The sequence below is a fragment of the Pleurodeles waltl genome, chromosome 11 (genome assembly GCF_031143425.1).
Source record: "Pleurodeles waltl isolate 20211129_DDA chromosome 11, aPleWal1.hap1.20221129, whole genome shotgun sequence".
Classification (NCBI taxonomy): Eukaryota; Metazoa; Chordata; class Amphibia; order Caudata; family Salamandridae; genus Pleurodeles; species Pleurodeles waltl.
The window spans coordinates 225237746-225259724 of NC_090450.1; the positions used below are offsets into that span (position 1 = coordinate 225237746).

At 46.4% G+C, this 21979-nt stretch overlaps 1 long non-coding RNA gene across 1 annotated transcript in view; it reads right to left on the reverse strand.

Annotated features, from left to right (window-relative positions):
* The window catches only part of LOC138266598 (uncharacterized), a 31220-nt gene extending 10145 nt beyond the window's left edge, over positions 1 to 21075 (reverse strand). The window contains exon 1 of the long non-coding RNA XR_011199567.1: positions 20983 to 21075. This is a non-coding gene — a long non-coding RNA (uncharacterized lncRNA). The remainder of the gene's footprint in view (positions 1 to 20982) is intronic.
* Between the last annotated feature and the right edge of the window lie 904 nt (positions 21076 to 21979).

Genomic DNA, 21979 nt, shown 5'->3' on the forward strand with positions numbered 1-21979 from the left:
AGTCTGGTGTTACGGGACCACAATGGTACAAGTACACACATTGTTATGGTTTGTTTGAAATTAGGAGGGGTGTTTGCAGTGGGCGTTTGACAGTGAAACCCTTAATTTGTGGGCACATGTCACAGCAAAGGACATACTGCTTGTCCTGTTTGTATAGACCTGGCCACCAATAACGTGCTTGCAACAATGATATTGTAGCTGCCACACCACCATGGGCAGATGCTACCCCCTCATGCGCCGCTTTAATCAACTCTGATCTTATGTCTTTGTTGGGAATTACTCGAAACCCCACACCTGGTATTTTTACTTAGGCATCTAGGCAGCCTCCCATACGGTAGGAATATTTAGTAGGAAATGCTTTGGGATAGGGCGTGCCTTCAACTGTAGCTTTCACGGCAGCCCGCATGTGATCATCCGGTTTCTTTCCTGAGCAGGTTACTGCAACAATTGTAGCCATGGCTAAAGCTGATTTTGTGGCTTCATCAGCCAGTGTATTTCCAGCGATGTTTATTCCAAGGCACTGGTGTCCAAGTGTATGTACAACATGGACATTTGGTAGTGTTTCCTTCATATCTGGTACGTTTCCCCACAGAAGTCTGTTTGATGGTGTTGCCTTTAGAATCTCTGAACCCATTTTGGCTCCATTCATTGAAGAACTGGACACAGTAGTACGAATCACAAACAATCAGTGTTAACTATGCAGGATCCATATGTTCCAGTGCTATCACCAGAGCCTTTAGCTCTGGTAATTGTGCTGTGCAATTCCCTAGGGTTTGCATAAACATATGCTGGGGAGAAAATGTATTATCCTCCATGTAGCCACTTACAACTGCAAGCAGCGGAGTACTGATGATTAGTGCCTACTGCAGGTTGTGCCTTGTCATCGGTGTACATGACTCTTTGATATTGATCAATAGTCAGTGCATTTGCTGGAACTGGGTATTCTAGTTCATATTGCAAAAATTCCTGAGTTTGTAATTTTGGGTCAAACATTTAGGCCCTCATTCTGACCCTGGCGGATTGAATCCGCCAGGGCCGAGGGCAGCGAATGCACCGCCAACAGGCTGGCGGTGCATTCATGGGCATTCTGACCGCGGCGGTAACGCCGCGGTCAGAAACGGGAAACCAGCGGTCTTCCGCCGGTTTCCCGCTGCCCATGGGAATCCTCCATGGCGGCGCAGCAAGCTGCGCCGCCATGGGGATTCCGACCCCCTTCCCGCCAGCCTGGTTCTGGCGGTTTACACCGCCAGAACCGGGCTGGCGGGAACGGGTGTCGTGGGGCCCCTGGGGGCCCCTGCAGTGCCCATGCCAATGGCATGGGCACTGCAGGGGCCCCCTAACAGGGCCCCACATTGCTTTTCAGTGTCTGCTTAGCAGACACTGAAAAGCGCGACGGGTGCCACAGCACCCGTCGCACACCTTCCACTCCGCCGGCTCCATTCGGAGCCGGCATCCTCGTGGAAGGCGCTTTCCCGCTGGGCCGGCGGGCGATCTTTTGCAGATCGCCCGCCGGCCCAGCGGGAAAGTTGAAATGCCCCCGCGGTCTTCTGACCGCGGGGCGGTGTTTGGACGGTTTCCGCCCGGCGGGCGGCGTCCGCCGCCCGTCCGGTTCGGAATGAGGCCCTTAGTCTACACCAGTGGTTGTCAAAGACGTTGCCCAATGAATCAACATGGATGTAATGCTTTAGCATTTGGGATACTGACTTTGGTAATAGCCTCAAGGACTGGGATTGGAGAGACAACAATAATGCGTTTGCCTTGGGCTAGAGGTCTTTCTTTAATGAAGGCCATCTCAACAGTAGTGAGAATTTTCTCAGTCTTCGCAAAACGTTGTTCTGCTGCTGAATATAAATGTGATTTGTATGCAATCGGGACTGTCTCTCCCTCATTGCAAGTTATATAGGTGAAACCAATGGCACCAGCAATTACTCTGAGGACCAGATGTGTTTTTTTTATGTCCCTTCTGTGTAAGTGTTGTGCTGCAAGAATGTCTGTTTGCAAAGCGCTGAGAATGCATTTGTATTCGACTGCCCAAAATTTACTTGAAACATCAGGACATATTAAGTCATATAAAGGTTTTATGCATGATGCATAATCAGGAATGTAAGTTCTGCCAAAATGTAGAAAACCCAATAGGAACTGGAGTTTTTTCATGGTATTTGGAGGTTGTAACTGTGTGCATTTTTCCAACAATTGTGGCGCTAGGCTCTTTCCTTCACTTGATAGCTCACATCCCAGAAACAGGACGCTAAGGAAGGCTATTTCTGTTTTTTTTTTAATTGAATTTGTAGCCGAACTCGGCAAATCCCACAACAATGAGGGCTACCCATCTTAAATGCTGCAGCAACTCATCATCCGTGAGATAAATATCAACCACATAGGACAATGCTTCAGGGTCAATGTCATGCAATATTGAAGTCACACAAGCCGCGAACAGTCCTGGACTGTTCTTGTACCCCTGGGGTAAACAACAGAATTTGTTCTGGCACCGTAGTGCGCTGAAACTTGTTAAGTCTCTACTCTCGAGCGCTATATTTTGGCAGAAGAAACCACTGGAAATGTCCAGTGTTGTTTTGTATTTTTTACGCACTATGTTGTTCATGAGTTCTGTGCTGTGTGAATTCTGTATAGTGTATGCATATTTATGACTATTGAAATGTCTGTAGTCTAGGACTATTCTGAATGAGGGGTCTGGTTTAGCTACTGGGAATAATTGATTATTCATGGGTGAGACACAGGGTTCGATTACGCCCTGGTACTCCAATTGTGTGAGGATTTCCCTCACGGGTGCTTTAGCATCATGTTTTGTTGGATATTGGGGTTGATTTTTAATAGGGATTACATGGTATGGGGAACCTTTGTCCCATCCTATGTGGTTGTTATATAACGCGGGTGCCTGCACCTATGTCCAATTGATGGCGTAGGATTCTGCAAGCTCCCTGGGAACAAGGGGCGAGAAAGAAGGTTTGATTACATCTTCCCCCATATCGGCAAGTACGGACAAATTCAGGTGGCCATTCCTGTTCGGCCAGCAAAATATCACATATGTTTACGACATGATCCCAAACGATTGCATCTATTGTGTGCTCAATGTCTCCTTCTAACTGTAATGTTACTTTATACACCCTATCAGGCGTGGAGACACGCATGTCCGCAGTTTCTACTTGTAGGAAGTCATCAGTTGCTTTCACCTCCAGATGCTCTAGAAGATTCTGGCAAACTATTGTGACCTCTGCTGCGCTGTCTAACAGCGCTGTTGCACACTTCTTGTTCTTCAAGAGAGTCCTCTTCTTGAGTAGCATGTCGAGCTGCAACTGCTGCCAACTTTTTCTTTTTGAATTGTGTTTTTTGTTGGGGAAGTTTCTCTTTTTTTTAACAGTAACTTCTGTTAAGCGTTGTGATTCCTGTCTCGGTTTCACGTACTCAGTTCTTTGCTCTGACTGCCCACATCTCTCACTGCGTTTTTCCAATGAGTCCTGAAAGGAACGAGATTGGCGTATATCAGTATATTGATATCTGTCAGGCGTTTTTATATTATATCTATTTTTGAGATTGTATCTATTCTGTTCGATCTTCGTATGCGGATATTCACCCCTTTCTTTTTTAGGTTTTTGTTGTTTTTTATTCCAGCATTTCTTAGTACCGTCAGGAGCTTGAAGGTAGAATCTTTATTAGATTTACCTTGAAATTGTGCTTTTGTTGGTCTGGCCCCCAGACTATCTCGACCAATAATAGAGTAGGTCTCCGCTATAATCTTTAGCAGCTTGCATTCTTGATTCTGTGGAGGAACGTCCCGGTGCTGCATGCACACTACCAGTGCGACCGATTCTCCTTTCCGGTCACTTAATATAATTGAGGATACTGTGGCAAAATTGCCCATTAGTTGCATCCCCAAGTCCAGGGCCGAGGCAGCCCCGTATTCATCTTGAATTTGTTTCAACACTTCCGGTAAATTGGCAAGTGTTGTGTACCGTGCGCAGTAGTATAGAGCCCGGCAAATACCGTGCTCCATGTATTACAGTTATCTACTGTGGGAACCTTCCCAAATGGCAAGCACATTGACACTATTCTGTCTTTATCCTGAGGTCCCTTATGGGGAAATACTGCTTCCAGAGCATTTATTTTTTGAGCTAACCAAAAAGTAATTTCTTCTCGTTTGGCGGGTACTTTACCCATGATCGAATGTACAGTTGCAGGGTTAATGCCTGGCGTTACTACATGTGGTTGTGCTGGTGCAGTGCATACTGGGTTTGTGTTTAATGTTTGCGTTACAAACTGTACTAATCGTCTGTATATTGCCGTCAGCTCAGTATATAAGCGACCATTAGGTTCGATGCTGAAGGGTGAGGTATATAAGTGGCCAATATGGGCCAGGTAGGACTATCATTACTTAGAAGAGCTAACCTAACATGCAAAATTGTGTTGGTAGGGCACCATCAAGCCCATTATTATGTTATTATGCTCCAAGAGCAGGGATGATTGGGCAGCCGAGCGCATGACACAATTGACTCCTCAGAGAAATCGTGGTCTAGCAGATCCCCCCTCTAGTGCAGTTTCTGTCTGTAGTCCATTACCTGGCCAGTGGGTCTTTTCAAATAACAGTGGCCATGGCATCAGGGATGCCCCAGCCAATGTTCTCTAACGTGTTGTCCAGAGTGTTGTCTGCCCTGCTAAAATCCTGTGTCTAGCCTCCCCCTCCAACTTCATCCACCCAGAGCCAATCCCCTGTACTTCAGCCTATCCCAAGCACACCATCAGACCAGCATGCACACTCATCAACACACAAGAGTGGACATAGCAATCATAAGCACCACACAAACCCCATCCGGCACTCACACAAGCACCATCCCCATGCAGACACACCAACATCCACTGCCTCCACTGTGTCCCCCTCCTCCACGTCCTCCTCCTCCCTCCCTTTCTCGTCTCCACTCACACCTGCATGCACTACATCCTCAGCCACTACCTCCATCACCAGCACGCCCATCACCACACACCGCTCTCGTGCACTCACCACCCCCACTACCATTCACACATCCCTTGTGTCCTCTCCCAGTGTTCTGTGAGCCCTCCTCCCAAAGTACACAAACGCAGGCACACACCCACCCAACAGCCATCCACCTCACAACAGCCTCCGGCCCATGCACCTTCACTCAAATTCAGCAAATGTACACCTCCTACAACCACTACCTCTTCCTCCACTCCCAAACCCCCTCCATCTTCCCGTCCCAGTGTGTCTAAGAAACTTTTCCTGGCTAACATTTACTTTTTCCCTACACCTCCCCCCGTCCTTCCCCTTGGGCCAGGGTTTCCAGGTCCCAGCCCAGCACCTCATCCACCAAATCCCCAAGCCCAGCCGTCACAGCAACTCCGGTCTCATCGTGGGCACCACCCATCAGGGCTGCCAGTGTGCCACCTAGCAAAGCCAAGGAGCAGGCCATTTCGCCACCTGCCAAGGTGAAGGAGGTGCCCACATGCCGGAGGGAGAAGCCGCACCTACCAGCAAGCAAAGGCTCCTACACACCAAAAGGGGACAGTGGCAAGACACCAGCAGCAACATCAAAGGTGGGGATGGGGCACAAGCCGAAGAGCAGGTCAGGACAGGGCACAGTGGCTCTGACTGAGGGACCAGAGTCACCCTTTCTGTCAACCACTACACCGACCTGTACAGCGGTGGACACCGCCACCTGCACCGCAATCATCCCCCAGTGGACAGCCGTCCGAGGCTGCAGGAGATGTCCTGGACCCTGCCCAGCTTCCATGAGGCATGAGTCTCAGCACTGTTTGCACATGCAGGTGGCAGGCGAAGCCGCAGCAGGGTGGGGTATGTCTCTGCCTCCATGACCTATAATGCTACCTGTTCCTAGGTTATCTCGTGGCACACTCACCCATGTGAGGGAATGGGACCTGCCACACTGCATGTGAAGCTCTTTGGGCACCAAGCCCCCTCCAGAACCAGTAGAGAAAAGCATCCACAACCCCAGTCCTTGGCAGGATGAAGCACTCTGGGCACCAAGCCCCCTCCAGAACCAGTGGAGAATCACATCCACTACCTCAGTCCTTGGCAGGATGAAGCACTCTGGGCACAAAGCCCCCTACAGAACAAGTGGAGAATCACATACACTTCCTCAGTCCTTGGCAGGATGAAGCACTCTGGGCACAAAGCCCCCTCCAGAACCAGTGGAGAATCACATCCACTTCCTCAGTCCTTGGCAGGATGAAGCACTCTGGGCACAAAGCCCCCTCTAGAACCAGTGGAGAATCACATCCACTCGTGAGACTGGGGGTTTGCATTCTCCAGGATAGAGCAGTGGGCAAACCACCCACTGGAAAGACGTGTGAGACTGTGGCTTTGTACTCCCCAGGATATAGCAGTGGGCAAACCACCCACTGGAAAGACTTGTGAGACTGTGGCTTTGCACTCCCCAGGATACAGCAGTGGGCAACCCACCCACTGGAAAGACTTGAGAGACTGTGGCTTTGCACTCCCCAGGATACAGCAGTGGACAAACCACCCACTGGAAAGACTTGAGTGACTGTGGCTTTGCACTCCCCAGGATACAGCAGAGGGCAAACCACCCACTGGAAAGACTTGAGAGACTGTGGCTTTGCACTCCCCAGGATACAGCAGTGGACAAACCACCCACTGGAAAGACTTGTGAGACTGTGGCTTTTCACTCCCCAGGATACAGAAGTAGGCATGGAGCCCCCTCGTGGAGCAGTGGCGTTGTGCGTTCATCCGGCTGAGGTGCCCCACTACCCTCCCCCTGAGGTGCCTGTTTCCTTTCGATCTGATGCGCCTGCAGTGTTCTCTCTGTTTCGAGTCAGGTATCTTGTGTGGGCTTTGCCCATGCATTTTGAGACATTGATCCATGGATGATGTTTGAGTTATATCCGGACTTGTGTAGTTGGTGTACATATTTGTATACACTGATTTTTTAAATTGCATTTTTATTGATTACAATCATTATAATCATTTACTTTTGTCCTTGCGTTCTTCCAGGGGGTGAGAGGGTGTATATGTAATGTTGCTGCATGTATTTGTGTGTATGGTGTTGTGGGTCAGGGGGGGGTGGGGGTATTCCATGTTGCGTGTGTGTGTGTCACTCTCTTTTCCCTCCCACACTCCCCTGTGTTGTAGGTGCAGTACTCACCTTGGTCGTTGACGGCGTCTTTCCTGCTCCTGATACAGAAGGAGGAAGACCAGTATGGGCAGGACCTGTAGTTCAGGCTCCATGGCGTCCTGGTTCCTCATAGGGTGTTAAGAGGTGAGTGGTTTCCCTTCTGTGTACTGTTTCCACTGTGCTTTTGTTAGCTTTGGTACCACCCCGGAAAAGGTAGCAGATATGCCTCTTGTAATAGTGTGGGCGGTACTTTGTCATCCGCCTGTCTGTTGGCGGTTACTGCTGCAGTGTTTGTTTCTACCTCTGTGACGGTCGGAGTGTTAAAGTGGCTGTCTATGTTGGCGGTTTCCGCCATAGTCGTGATTCAATTTTTTTTTCCGCCGGGCTGTTGGCGGTATTACCGCTGCTTTATCACCGACCACCAGGGTTGTAATGAGGGCCTTAGTGCTTTGCAACTTTCCTTGTGCACCTTAGTGCCCTCCTTTCCCCCACCATGTGTGCGCCGTATGAAATATATGGTGCACCATGCAGCAGGGTAGGGGGCCATTGCGTCATTACATATAGACGCAAATTATGTACTACACAGTAGTTGCACCAAAAATCTAGCTGCAGAGTACATAGGGAACCATCTTATAAAAAGGTAGGTCCCCTTTTATGCCTTCTGTCAGCAGACTTTCAAAGTGGGGGAAAAATGGCTCTAGGATATATAAAGTTATTCCCTGCCCCACTTATTTTGCCCTCCTTACATGCGAAGGCCCCCCTCCCATACATGATGCCTGGCACAACCATCATGTTGTAAAAGGCTTAACGAAGTGGTGCTATGCATGCATCGCAACACTTTGTTAATATGGTGCTGACGAAAATAGCACTTCAGCCCTGACTTAGCGTCATAAGATGGCTTTTAAATCTGGCCCACTACAATGTCTCCTGATCCTTGACAAAACATGCTGCACTCATCCTTCTGTTCGCCTGTCATGCACATGCAAATAAGGATGTAGCAATGCAAATGAGGTACTTACCAACTGGTCCACCAATCTGTGTCCCCAGGTGATCCATGCTATCATGTCAGCTCAACAGTGCTTCATCTGGTGGTCAATACGCACTACTCCACATTTTCAGTGCAGGTGGTGGAACCCCACCGCAGCTTCTGTGCTTCTTTGGGGCAGCCCTTGATTGCACGGCCACCCAAAACTAGCATCATAGGAAGGTAATGCTGCACCAACCAAATGAACCCTCCCAGTTCATCAGCTACCATCGTGGTTGCCCCCTCTTTTCCAGGCATTATGAAGTATGTGCAAACCGCAAATGTAACAACCCCAAAAAAAAAAAATTAACAAGCTACCCCATCTAACCCCAATAATCCCAACAAACTATGCTACCCCTGGACAAACACCCCACAATACAATCCCAAACTCAGGACTAAAACACTACAAAAGACTGAGGAAAAAGACAAAAAGCACACAACAGCAACAGGACACAGCACAAAGCTCTCCAACAGCACTAATCCTCCACCAGCACTAGCTCCACTCACTCTCACACAGTCACAGATAAAAGGACTGTAAGGTGAAAGTGAAAGTGAATGCACTGTGTCATGTATGCAGCCAGGAAGTCCTGTTTCATCACTTCCTGGGCCTGTGTGTCTCATTTTCTGACATGCGTCGTTTCTTTTGACGCATGATGGTCATGCATCAATTTTTCCCCATTGAAGCTGAGAAAGCCTCAAGACTTCCGATTGACACGCAGGGGCCAGGCGTCATTTTTTCCTTAGCAAAATTAGGAGTATTGGTGTTTTCGTTGAAATGCTTGATGCGTGATGGTTATGTGTGCTTTTCCTTCCCATGAAGCCTGACAACACCTGTGGACTTGAGATTGAAGTGCTGGGGCCAGGCGTCATATTTTTGGCATTGCAGAGTATTGAATATTGCCATTTGCGTCAAACTTTTTGACGCATAACAGGAATGCATGGATTTTGTTGGAAAGGCTGACAGTGCACCCAGATTCACATACCATGTCACAGGGGCTATGCATGTATGTAGTAAGTACGGTATGGCTACCTGTGTGTGCATGTTCATACAGACCTCAATGGTAACATCAGTATGTGTTACCATTGTGTTTGTATGTGTGTGTGATGCATGCAGTGACTGATACCGTTTGCATATGTGTATGTGTTGCTAGACTTTGTACACATACATGTTACCACGAGTGTACTAGGAGTATACATATGTGATCTACCACATATATGTGGGCCTACCACATTGTAATGTCTGATTTCCAAATGTACAAATAACTACAACATGGTAGATAAGATGGACTATATTGAGTACATGGTACTTAATGTGATACCCATGACAAATCGTACTCTGAGGATGCAGTGGACAATGGCTGGGTTGATTTCACGTTACACCTGGCAATGTGAGTGCATGTGTGTCCACACTGAGGTGTGTTATTAGGTTCAGGCTTCATAATGATATGCTACACATGTGACTTATAGTTCCCCGTGCATCTATGATGCAAGAGATGGTGTACTCACGTGTCAATGAAGGCTGGTATGTGGTGTGTGGGTTGGAAAACGTGTAGCGTCGTATGTGCAAAATTTACCATAGCGGTGTGTTCATGGGATGTGAAACCTCACATATCTACCTTCCTGCATTGACACATGTTGAACTTTGCCATATCAGTCCGACCTATGTTTCCGTATGTTGGAACACATCTGATGGTCATTTAATTCTGTCAATGATCATGTGTTACAAATGTATTTTCATTAGTGGAAAGTTCACTTTTGTGCAGAATCCAACACACAATAAGAGGCCCGTGATATTTAAGTGGTACATGTGTGCTGAGATCTCAGACATACGTGCGCATGTCACAAACGAGGTACTTACAATCGACCACAACATGTTTGTTATGACTGTCACATACAATGGTATACAACTGTGTAGCAGTGTTGCAGTCAGGCAATGATGACAGCCTAGTGATCATTTGTACTGTGTGACTATTGATGCCCACAGAGACACATGGTCGCATGTTTTGGCGAAGCTTTACAGTGTTCCACCCTGCTCAGTCCACTGTACACATGCATCAGGCCCCTGACTGTGTCAACAGTCAATGTAGTCTCAGCATTGAGGTTAGGGGGTGTTGGCCGTGGATCTAGCCTCCTCATGATAGCTCTTCAGCAGAGCAATGAGCAGTCCCCTGCGGACTGACACATGTACATTTGTGATCAAATGGCCTGGGATTTTCATTTTCCATTGGGGTACTTAATGTCAAGCTTGCCCTATCTTGTACAGAGAACTGGCTACTTGTATGTGTAGGACATGTCTCATCATTTGGCATGGTCTGACAGACATGGTAGTGCATTCTTAGTAATTTCCATTAGCAGTTTGGTTAGGGTTTGTGTCTCTAGTGTAACTTCTAATTTTTGTGTAACCCAGGGGATAGATAATGTCATCTGCAACTGCCTTCTTTCAGAATAGCAAGCTTGTTGTAGCAAACATTAGTGGGTTATGTATTACCTAGCCATCCTCTCAGAACATATGTGGGGTGATCACATGGTGACATTGTTGTGTTGCACAGTCAGTATTGGGCTCAGTGTGTACCTTCTCCATTATTTATGGCATATCTTGTTTGGAATAGATTAGGTCCTACATTGCTGGCATTCTTTAGGCTGCTTATACCTTCTACACATCTTCTACTTCAACATTGTCTAGTCATACATGGACAGGATGCAACGTGTGACTTGTGTATTTTGGAGATGTACAAATCTTCTACTACTGACTACATGATAGTTTCCCTCCCATTACCAGGCTTTGCAAGATTACATGACTTCCATACACACATGACAGTGAACACCTGCCACAGCACTTGTGTAGTCTCCAAATGACCTCCTCATTTTGTATCTCCAACTATCTTTGGGGTTCTCTCAGCTGTCCTTCCACATCCTTTGGTGTACATGGGTTTGCACTAAATTCAGCATTCCACAACCAATGTCACTGTCACCACGACATCTGTTAGTGAGTGAAATCATCTCAGCACTGTATTATTTTTTGGCCACATGCAACATATCTGTCTCCTTCGTCAGACATGCATTTTAGGATGGGTCTGTGACATGTTTGGACATTGCTAGACGTACTTGCTTATCCCACACCTGAGTGGCTTGTTGAAGACCGAGACATTTTAGGGAATTTTGGGCCATATTTATACTCCGTTTGCGCCGAAATTGCGTCGTTTTTTTTGACGCAATTTCGACGCAAAACTAACGCCAACTAACGCCATATTTATACTATGGCGTTAGAGGCGAATAGCGCCAAAGTTCCCGGAATGTGCGTCATTTTTTAGCGTGAACCCCTTCCTTGCGTTAATGATATGCAAGGGAGGCGTTCCCGTCTAAAAAATGACTCCCAGGCCTTTACGTGGTATTTATACTCCCGGGCAAAAGTGACGCCCGGGAGTGGGCGTGGCTAAAAACGGCGCATTTGCGCCGCTTTTTAACGCCTGGGTCAGGCATGGCGTTAAGGGACAAGTGGGCTCAAAATGAGCCCAGAGTGCCCTCCCCTGCCCCCAGGGACCCCCCCTGCCACCCTTGCCCACCCCAGGAGGACACCCAAGGCTGGAGGGACCCACCCCAGGGACATTCAGGTAAGTTCAGGTAAGTTTTTTTTTTTTTTTTTTAAATAATATTTTGTGGCATAGGGGGGCCTGATTTGTGCCCCCCTACATGCCACTATGCCCAATGACCATGCCCAGGGGACAGAAGTCCCCTGGGCATGGCCATTGGGCAAGGGGGCATGACTCCTATCTTTACAATGATAGGAGTCATGTTGATGGGGGATGGGCGTCGTTAAAAAATGGCGCAAGTCGGGTTAAGACGATTTTTTCGACGTAACCTGACTTGCCCCATTTTAAGACGCCCATGCGCCATTTTCCCCCTACGCCGGCGCTGTCTGGTCTACGTGGTTTTTTCCCACGCAAACCAGGCAGCGCCGGTCTGATTGCGCCGTCTAACGCCATTCCATAAATACGGCGCCCGCATGGCGCTTCAGAATGGCGTTAGACGGCGCAAAACTTTTTGACGCTAAACTGCGTTAGCGCAGTTTAGCGTCAAAAAGTATAAATATGGGCCTTTGTCACTATTGATAACTTTCTCTTGGTCAGGCATGAGAGTGTCAGTGAGAGGTGTGTTTTCATATGTGGTGTGTGATGGTATCATACAGACTGTAGTGGGTAACCTTTCTAACACATGTCAACCATTGTAGGTAATTGCCAACCCTTGCTTACCTAGCCCACATACCCGTACATCAGTCTTCACTGATTTGTGTGACAAGTGTGGTAGAATGTACATAGGGAGTGGGACTGACTCTGTCTACATTCTACCCAGACATTAATTTGGTGGTGTATTCTCCGATTTTATAGTTAAATCCAGGCCATATGTATGGAGAGTGGATCAGCATGCATTGCTTTGAGAGTGTCTAGAAACCCTTAGCACACTCCACAGCCAACGTGTGTGTGCTATATATATGAGGTACAGCATACCATGTGTCAGGGTTGGGCCCAATAGCGGTGCCAAAATGTAACACCATTGATATACGGTGCAGGCTTAGCCTCAAACTCTGGTTCCTAACCCTGAACAATCAATGAAGGTCCATTGATACCAATGATCTCCCTCCTTGTCACACGTACTCAGTGCTGACGTAGTAGCTATCCGCCTGAGATGTGACACAATTCAGTTCCTATTTTTCTAATGCACCATTTGGAAACAGCCCCTACTGTATGTACGCCACCCTTGCATACATCTTCCAGGTGTGGGGATGATGTGGGGGAAGGGGTAGGAAGTTGGACAATGGGCACTTAACGCCACATATTTTTTGTGGTGCATAGATCTAGGTCTTTGAGAGCCACAAGGCCGTGAGTTATGTGACACTGATGTGTGGCATGGAGGCACTATACCCTCTTACATCACAACCTATGTTCCAACCATCGTTGTTACTGTTGTGTTTCTTTCCTGCTCTCTGTGGTATGAGTAACATTCCAATGATATATGTAGTGTAAAATGAGTAGACCATGGACATTCTGGGGAAAAATGACTTATTGGTGATAACTACAAAGTGATATTATTTGTACAGTGTCTAGGTGTAGAAGTTCTGTACAATTTGTTGTCTCCTTCAAACTCCAGCAGCATTTTGTGTCCTTCTGTGCCCTTCATTATATGCCCGCTCTTCCACTGTTGTCCGGTTACCAAAAGGAGTCATCACCCATGGCTCTATGCCGTAACCTTGGCCGGCTGCAAATGAATTAGAGAACATGTGTTGGTAATGCATATTTGTGGTTTTGTATGTTCTATGGCAGATGTTAGTTGTAGGTGAAGTGGTGACTCCAACTTGCTTCTGGTATTATGTGTGTTCCTGCTTTGTGGATGGTTGCAGTGGTTTGTGTAGATGGACATTACTATCATCGGTTGTTGGTCTTCAGAGTGTCTCAAGCACTCAAATTACATTCACTTTAGACCTCTCAATTGAGGCCCATTATAAACACCCGGAGACAACTAAGTTCAAAGTATGCACTATAGAAGAGAAAGATGCCACCCAAAAAATACAGATACATAACATCATGGAAATAGCTAAAACTCTTATGCAGTGCAAGATTAAATTAAACATGGGAAATACAGGAATTAATTGCTGACATGGATTACCTTAATGTTTTTTAAATTCATTGTTTAGAACTCAATCAGTGAATTTTTCATTAGAGTCAACAACAATGATATCGGGCCCTATAAGGACCCGTTTCAATGTGTAGTTTAATTAATACCAGGTCAGAGACATGATGACCCGGAGGGTTCTGGCTTACTTAAAGCCCTGTGGACCTGCTCCCTTCTGCAGGGTCACCTCAAAGCCTTTTTTTCCTTCCTCCTCCTACTTTTTGCTGAGTTTGTTTTTGTTCACTTTAGGACTCTCTGCACTTTACAAAAGCTCACCAGTGCTAAAGGGCTTATGCTCTCTCTTTAAAACTTGGTAATATTGGCCTATATCCAATTGGCATATTTAATTTGCTTACATTGTAAAGTGCACTACATGTGCCCAGGGCCTGTCCATTAAATGCTGCTAGTGGGTCTACCACACTGATTGTGCTACCCACTTACATAGACCTATACGTCTCAACTCAATCTTTCCCTCTGCAGAAGAATTGCCAGTTTGCATGTCTCACAATAGTTTCAAGGAAAATAGTGACAAACTAGGGTACTTTTTAGCACCATTTCATATCTAAAATGCTATAAGTGATATGATTTCTTCAGCAACGAGATGAGAGTTACATGACTTATCTTTCACCGTGGCAAGAACCCTTTCAGTGCTTAATTTAAGCCAAGGCAATGGATCAAACCTGGTTCAGGAAGTTCTAAATTCAGAAGCTCTAGCCACTAGGCCACACCTCCTCCTACCAACAGGCTCTTTTTGGGCCCAAAAGGCTAAAAATGACCACAAGTAATGCATCTTCAGCATTTTGTACAGGAGGACACCATCCTACCATTGTGGGTTTGAAAGTCGTAGGAATTACTACCAAATATGCGGTAGGTAGACTTGAAATGCTTACCACAAGCAGAAGCAAATCACCACATCACAGATGTAGACACACATACACACTCACACGCTCACCAACAGGTCTCACACATAATCATGCATGCACTAAGGATCACACCCACAAACAATTCCGTGTGAGACAGAAGACCAGAGTGTTGTCTTTTTAGTTATGGTTTTAGACACAAACCGTGCATGCAAAATTGTCAAAAAAGAAGGCAGATCAATTGATTGGTTTGCTTAAAGAGGCAGTTATAGTGAGAAAGATGGAGCAGAGAAAAAGTGCAAACCTCACTGCGGAATCCGAGATTTGTATGCAGGATGGTCAGGGCTGGTAGAACATTTTGCAAAAAGGCTGAATTTATCTTTTTTGGTGCAAAACTGCAGGAATGCAGTTTTGCACCAAAAAGTATAGTGCTGGCTTGTGTAATTTTACAATGCCAGCTGGGCACTGTATTATTAGAATGGCACAAGATTGCCCTATACTTGGGCTAGCGTCTTTAAAAAGGACACTAGCCTGGTTGGGGTTTCGGTAGGGAAGGGGGGAGTTGTGCATCAAAAAATGACGCTAGCCTGGTTGGAGACAAAAAAATGCCTCTAACAGATTAGCTCCATTTTCCTGGCACACAACCACCAAAACATGACTCCTGTTTAGGAAAGACAGGAGTTATGCCTACCACCCCAATGGCCAGCACAGGGGACAAGTGTCCCCTGGGCATGGCCATTGCACCCTGTGCAATGCTAGGGTCCCCAAGTTAGGGCCCCTGATGGCGATTTCTTTTTTAATACTCACATGGACTTACCTGGGATGGGGTCCCCGATCCTCCAGTGTCCATCTGGTGGTGGTTGGGTTGTTCCTGTGGCTTGTGGAGGGCACCTGTGGACCCATTTCATGGTGTTTAACCATGGAAATGGGTCCACATGTCCCCTAATGCCTGATCTGACCCAAGTGTTAAATAATGGTGCTAAGCAAGCTTAGCACCATTATTTAGCCCCTCCTCCCACCCATGCGTCATTCTAGCACGGGGGAATAAATATGGGGCTATGGAGATAGCACCATTTTTTGGATGGGAATGCCTACCTTGCATCTCACTGACACAAGGTATGTTCACTCATCCAAAAAATGGTGCAAACTTCTATAGTTTAACATTAGACATACCTAACGTCAAAATATTAAGATGGAGTTAGGTTTGCGCCAAATCTGCGTAAAACAAATTATGCAAATTCAGTGCAAAAAGAGTATAAATATGGGCCTAAGTTTTGTGATTTGGGGACACAGTTCCTTCATCATACAGTGAGATTTCCAGTGACCCTGAAGTCAGACCTGATAATTTGGCTTCATTTTCTGAGACATTTCAATGGTCTGACAAATTTGTCACTTGATGATGAGATGCTATGGCAAGTGCAGATATTTTCGGATGCACAGGGGTAGGTGGCGTTGTGTTTTTTTTGGATGGTAGGTGGTGCTTTCAGAGATGACCATCATGACGATTTTAGGAAATCTTTCAGAAATTAGAGAATACTTGGTGAAGACTTTTGCAGTTAAGGTATAGTGTTAGTATCTTGGTGTGTAGATTGCTTGAGCAGCAGCTATCTGTCAACTTGACAGCAGTTGCATTCACTATGGGTGGGGATGCAGGGGGTGGGAAAATGCATAGGTTGGGCTTTCCTGGTTAGCAGGAGTAATAGATGATGATACATTAGCCCAAGTGGGCTGGTCTATCTCCAGGCTGGGGTATCCAGCTCGAGGAGGGGGGGCAATGGAGAAAAGTAAATATTGGCTGGCATTAGCTTGAAGTAAGATTGACAAAGACAAGGGCACGGTAATGGGAAGCAAGAGAAGAAACACTATGGGGGTCATTCTAACCCTGGCGGTAAAAACCGCCAGGGCGAATGACCGCGGTAGCACCGCCAACAGGCTGGTGGTGCACCGCTGGGCATTCTGACCGCGGCGGTTCAGCTGCGGCCAGAAACGGAAAGTCAGCGGTGTACCGCCGACTTTCCGCTGCCCTTGAGAATCCTCCATGGCGGCGGAGCGCGCTCCGCCGCCATGGGGATTCTGACACCCCCTACCGCCATCCTGTTCCTGGCGGGTCTCCCGCCAGGAACAGGATGGCGGTAGGGGGTGCTGCGGGGCCCCTGGGGGCCCCTGCAGTGCCCATGCCAATGGCATGGGCACTGCAGGGGCCCCCGTAAGAGGGCCCCAAAAAGAATTTCAGTGTCTGCCTAGCAGACACTGAAATTCGCGATGGGTGCTACTGCACCGTTCGCACTCCAGCAACTCCGCCGGCTCCATTCGGAGCCGGCTTCATCGTTGCTGGGTCTTTCACACATAATCATGCATGCACTAAGGATCACACCCACAAACAATTCCGTGTGAGACAGAAGACCAGAGTGTTGTCTTTTTAGTTATGGTTTTAGACACAAACCGTGCATGCAAAATTGTCAAAAAAGAAGGCAGATCAATTGATTGGTTTGCTTAAAGAGGCAGTTATAGTGAGAAAGATGGAGCAGAGAAAAAGTGCAAACCTCACTGCGGAATCCGAGATTTGTATGCAGGATGGTCAGGGCTGGTAGAACATTTTGCAAAAAGGCTGAATTTATCTTTTTTGGTGCAAAACTGCAGAAATGCAGTTTTGCACCAAAAAGTATAGTGCTGGCTTGTGTAATTTTACAATGCCAGCTGGGCACTGTATTATTAGAATGGCACAAGATTGCCCTATACTTGGGCTAGCGTCTTTAAAAAGGACACTAGCCTGGACACTGCCAATGGCATGGGCACTGCAGGGGCCCCCGTAAGAGGGCCCCAAAAAGAATTTCAGTGTCTGCCTAGCAGACACTGAAATTCGCGATGGGTGCTACTGCACCGTTCGCACTCCAGCAACTCCGCCGGCTCCATTCGGAGCCGGCTTCATCGTTGCTGGGTCTTTCCCGCTGTGCTGGCGGGCGGCCTTTTGGCGGTCGCCCGCCAGCACAGCGGGAAAGCCAGAATGGCCGCCGCGGTCTTGTGACCGCGGTGCGGTCATTTGGCGGTAACCGCATGGAGGGCGGCGACCGCCGCCCGCCGCGGTTAGAATCAGGCCCTATGAATCGTTTGAGCATGCACAGGCTGAATGCTAGGCTAAACAGGTGAGGTTGGTTCTTGAGTGAGGTTTGTGTGGGTTATGGGTGGATTAACGGTGGTAAGGGTGGTATGGAGTAAGGTTTCTCTTGTGTTAGTGAGGTGAGGGGTTGTACATTTATGTATTATGTACAGGTATGTATTATAGCTTTATACCCTGCTGTAGTGGCTGTACCGGTCATTAAAAGCCTGCTGCAGCACTAAAAGCCCGAGCCGAAGGCCGGGGCAATAAAGCTATTAGAACATTCTGCCTCATGAAAGAATGTTCTAATTAGTAAAACAAACACCTCTCAGAGCCCGAGGGGGCTTAAATCCCCCTCGGGCTGCAAATCCTTTGTTTCACAGCTCTTGCTGTGAATGTTTTACAGATAACAGTGCGTGCAGGGACACAGCTGTTAGCTGTTGAACATTCACAACAAGAGCTGTGAAAAGGGCCTGAAATCAGCCATTGCTCACCCCGGCTTGGCTAAACTGCTTTTTGTAGTTCAGCCGAGCCTCGGAGACCCAGTAGCTGAGCAGCATTCACCACTCCTTCCATCTGAAGCCTTAGTAGGACTGAGCTACAGGACGAGGGAAGGGTGAAGGGTGCATGTGTACTCATCCATGGCCTCTGCCTTTCACTTTCTACTGCCTAAACATTATATATTTTCGAGATGCAGAGGAAAGAGAATGGCAGATGCTGTGTATTAGGACTTTGAAATGTTGAGAACAGAGGGCTTATACCAGCTCATATAGGCCGCTGCTGCTCCATTGTCTTCAATGGAGCTCTAAGCATTCCATTGTTCGAATATACTATGATGTTTGGTCTATGGACCTGTCCTAATAAAGCCACATTTTCACTCTTAATGTATTTGGACGCAGTCTTAATGCTGCCTTACCCGAAGAGCTCTGCCGCACATCACTTTAAGTACACAAACCACCTTTCAGCATGGGTGAGTGTTCCTCACTGCTAAGACATTTACAGTTTGTGTATGTTTTTATTGCCATCACTTGGAGGTTCTGAATTTGTGCTGCACAGACTAAGACTCAGAGTGACAGTGGGAAATGCCCTTATCCATGTACCGCTCCTACCTCAACATCTTATCCAATGGGTGTTGCTTTGAGGCTACGAATGAAGAGACCAGGAGGCAGGCCTCTCAGGATGTTTCCCTTTGGGTATAGAAAGTCCCACATGGTATAAAATTGCACTTCCCCACCCTAGGTTCATCTGCACGTGACAGTTACACCTCATAACCCTCAGCAAAGTAGGGTGGTCTAGAGGCATAGCAGCAGCAGACCTATCAGACTTCCGAGGTCCAAGAGCAAGTAGCTCAGCCTGTTCAAGATTTTATATCTATATTGTAGGGCTAGTAGTCTTTTTTATCCCATTAAACAAACAGAACTACATGTATCAGAATGCAAGTTTAAATGCTGGACAAGATTAATTACGTGCAGATGGGCCTAATTAAATTTGAGAGCTCTGCAACAGCTGTCTTTAATTCTATTATCAATAAATCAAAAAAGGCACACATGGTTCCAAAAAATGCAACAGGGTTTCTTTCAAACTTAGTGGTTCTGCATTAAAATGGAGACCAAAGTATACGAAGCAAGAGCCTTCACTCACCCTCCGGTGACATGCTTCATCATAGGGCCAAGCTCCTCGTCAGGCCGGCGCTGCAATGCCTGACGGGCCCCACACAGGGGCACTTTGCCGGAGATCTTTTTGAGAATAATGCACAACCGGTCAAAAAATAATGAAGGATTGGTATATGAATGTTTAAAAATGACAAGAGGTAACAAATTATAAATTTATTTTAATGTTGATACCTTTGACATGATTAAAAACAATAAATAGGTATATAGTAAAATAATGTCTACACTCCCTATAAAAAAAATTGATGTTAGGTATAGTTACTAAATCTCGTAATAGAGAGTAGTAAAGGAAAAAGTAAACACAGGATCCCCTGTGTCACTCTGAATCGTTGGTCAATATGTTTCTCGCTATTTTCTAGTCAGTAAATGATCTTATGCGATTCGTCAGGACTTTAGTACATACCTAATCCTTTAAACAATTAGGAATCCCATAATAGGGAAATCAAAACCTAGAAAATTCGGAAAGAAAGAAAGAAACCAAAGTCAGAACATTTCATTGTCATCAACAGTGATGTGTCTACAATTTCTTGAGATATTACCCCATACACTTGTGAGGAATCCCCAAGGTGCCATGTGATAAAGGTGCAACAGTAATAAATGAGAAAAGCCGACTTGGCGAAAGTTCCACAATGATTACCCTCCAAATATTAAAGGTAGTGCCTCATCGGGGGAAACATCAGGCATTGAAAATCCACTATGGTCTAAATATATACACAAAGAACAAAACCTTAAATAATACATTAGTTAGATAAGGAGTCTAGTTGTGTAGAACAAGTATAAAGACCAAGACAGAAAAGGTGGGTTATCAAAACCAAAAACTCCTATCAGAAAATAACAGTTACAAAACCACTTGTCGTAACATGACGAGATAAGCTAAGAGCAGAAGAATAGAGAAATTGGCGAATGTTAATGGCGCAATAATAAAAAAGTAAGAGAGAAGTAGTCATCATATAGCAGTGTTAAAGTCTATATGTACAGGTATGAACACTGTGTCGTCAAGGATATATACTATGGAGTATATTGGTTGCTCCAGAGGAAGAAAATCACTGGGCAAAGATATCACTAGTATATTTATTTAAAGTGAAAAGAGGGAAGCCTAAAAAAACTGAAAAAACATGGTATGCGCATGGAATTATTAGCGCAAAATATTACCGTGAGATATAACAAAAAGCCAGACCAAAATGAGCCCGACCGATGTGAGCCGAGTAAGAGCGCGGGGTTCTTAGCGCGTCTCAGCTCATACCACAAGTCAAAGGAAGATGAGTCAGCGTGCTGGGCTCCCAGCGCGTCTTGACTCGTCAGCAAGTCAAAACCAGGCGTGTGAGCGCGCAGGGATACCCGCGCGGCTCAGCTCGTTCGACCCATAATAATAGGGACGAAATAGTGTCCCTGCTACCGAACCGTGTGAAAACGCGGGCCGGAACGAGCCGCAGAAAATTAAAGCGGCTAGTTTAATCATGAACGCGGGTGTGGATAACATGCCCGCGTCAGAAGGAAAAATGATCAAATAAATCTCAAAGGCTCACAAATGAGCACTTACTTCTAGTGGAGCCGATCGTTCTGGACCACCTACGCCTGATGTTAGTCCCCGGAACTAGGGGGAGCAACCAGTTGGGAAGCCATTAAAAGGCAGAGGGGGTCAGAAAATGGAAAAAGGACTCACAGGGCAAATATTGAAACAAAGGGAGGACAACAGACTGTGTCGGCCATCTTTAAAGGGGTCTACATAAAAGATGTCTAATTTATTATACAGTAGAAAAGGAAATGAGAAGATCCCAACATTAATCCTTAGAATAGAGATGGACCCATATTAGAAAGTCAGTATATTTAGAGCAGGATGAATTACCCGTGCTCTGGAAAAGTGCCAGAACGATGTAAAAAAAGGGGGGCAAGGTGGCAAAAACACGTGGATATAGTTCTCAGTGTATAAAGCTAGTCCACTGAATATCGTCGTTAAGTCCAGATATATGGGTCTTTAGCCTGAAGATCCACGTTGTTCTTTTTCAAAAAGTCTAGTTATACAGTCTTTGTTGACTCTGATGGTTTCTAGAACAATCAAACTCATATCATCGGGAGTATGTTGTTTCTCAATGTAATGATTGGTCAATTTAGTGGAGGACCTCTTGCATCTAATGGTGCTGCGGTGTTCGTTAATTCGGATTTTCACCATTCTGGTCGCCATACCAGATTGCACGGACATCTGATCATATAAATACAGTCCTTTGTGCGACAATTGGTATGTGATCTCAATTGCCATATTTTGGGTTCGCCTAGGTCCACCTCTTGAGTACTACTAGTCATAGGGCAGACATTACAACCACCACAGGGGTAGTGTCCCTTAACTTTCAGCCATTGACTGGGACCCGTGTTGTTAAAGGGTCGATATGTTGTAGGTCTCGTGTGGGCTACTAGGTCTCTGATATTATGAGTTCTCTTAAAGGCAAATAATGGGCATTCTAGTGTTTCGCCTGCACTTGTGAGGATGGGCCAGAGTCTACGAACAATACCTTTAATTTGGTTAATTAGAGGGGTAAATG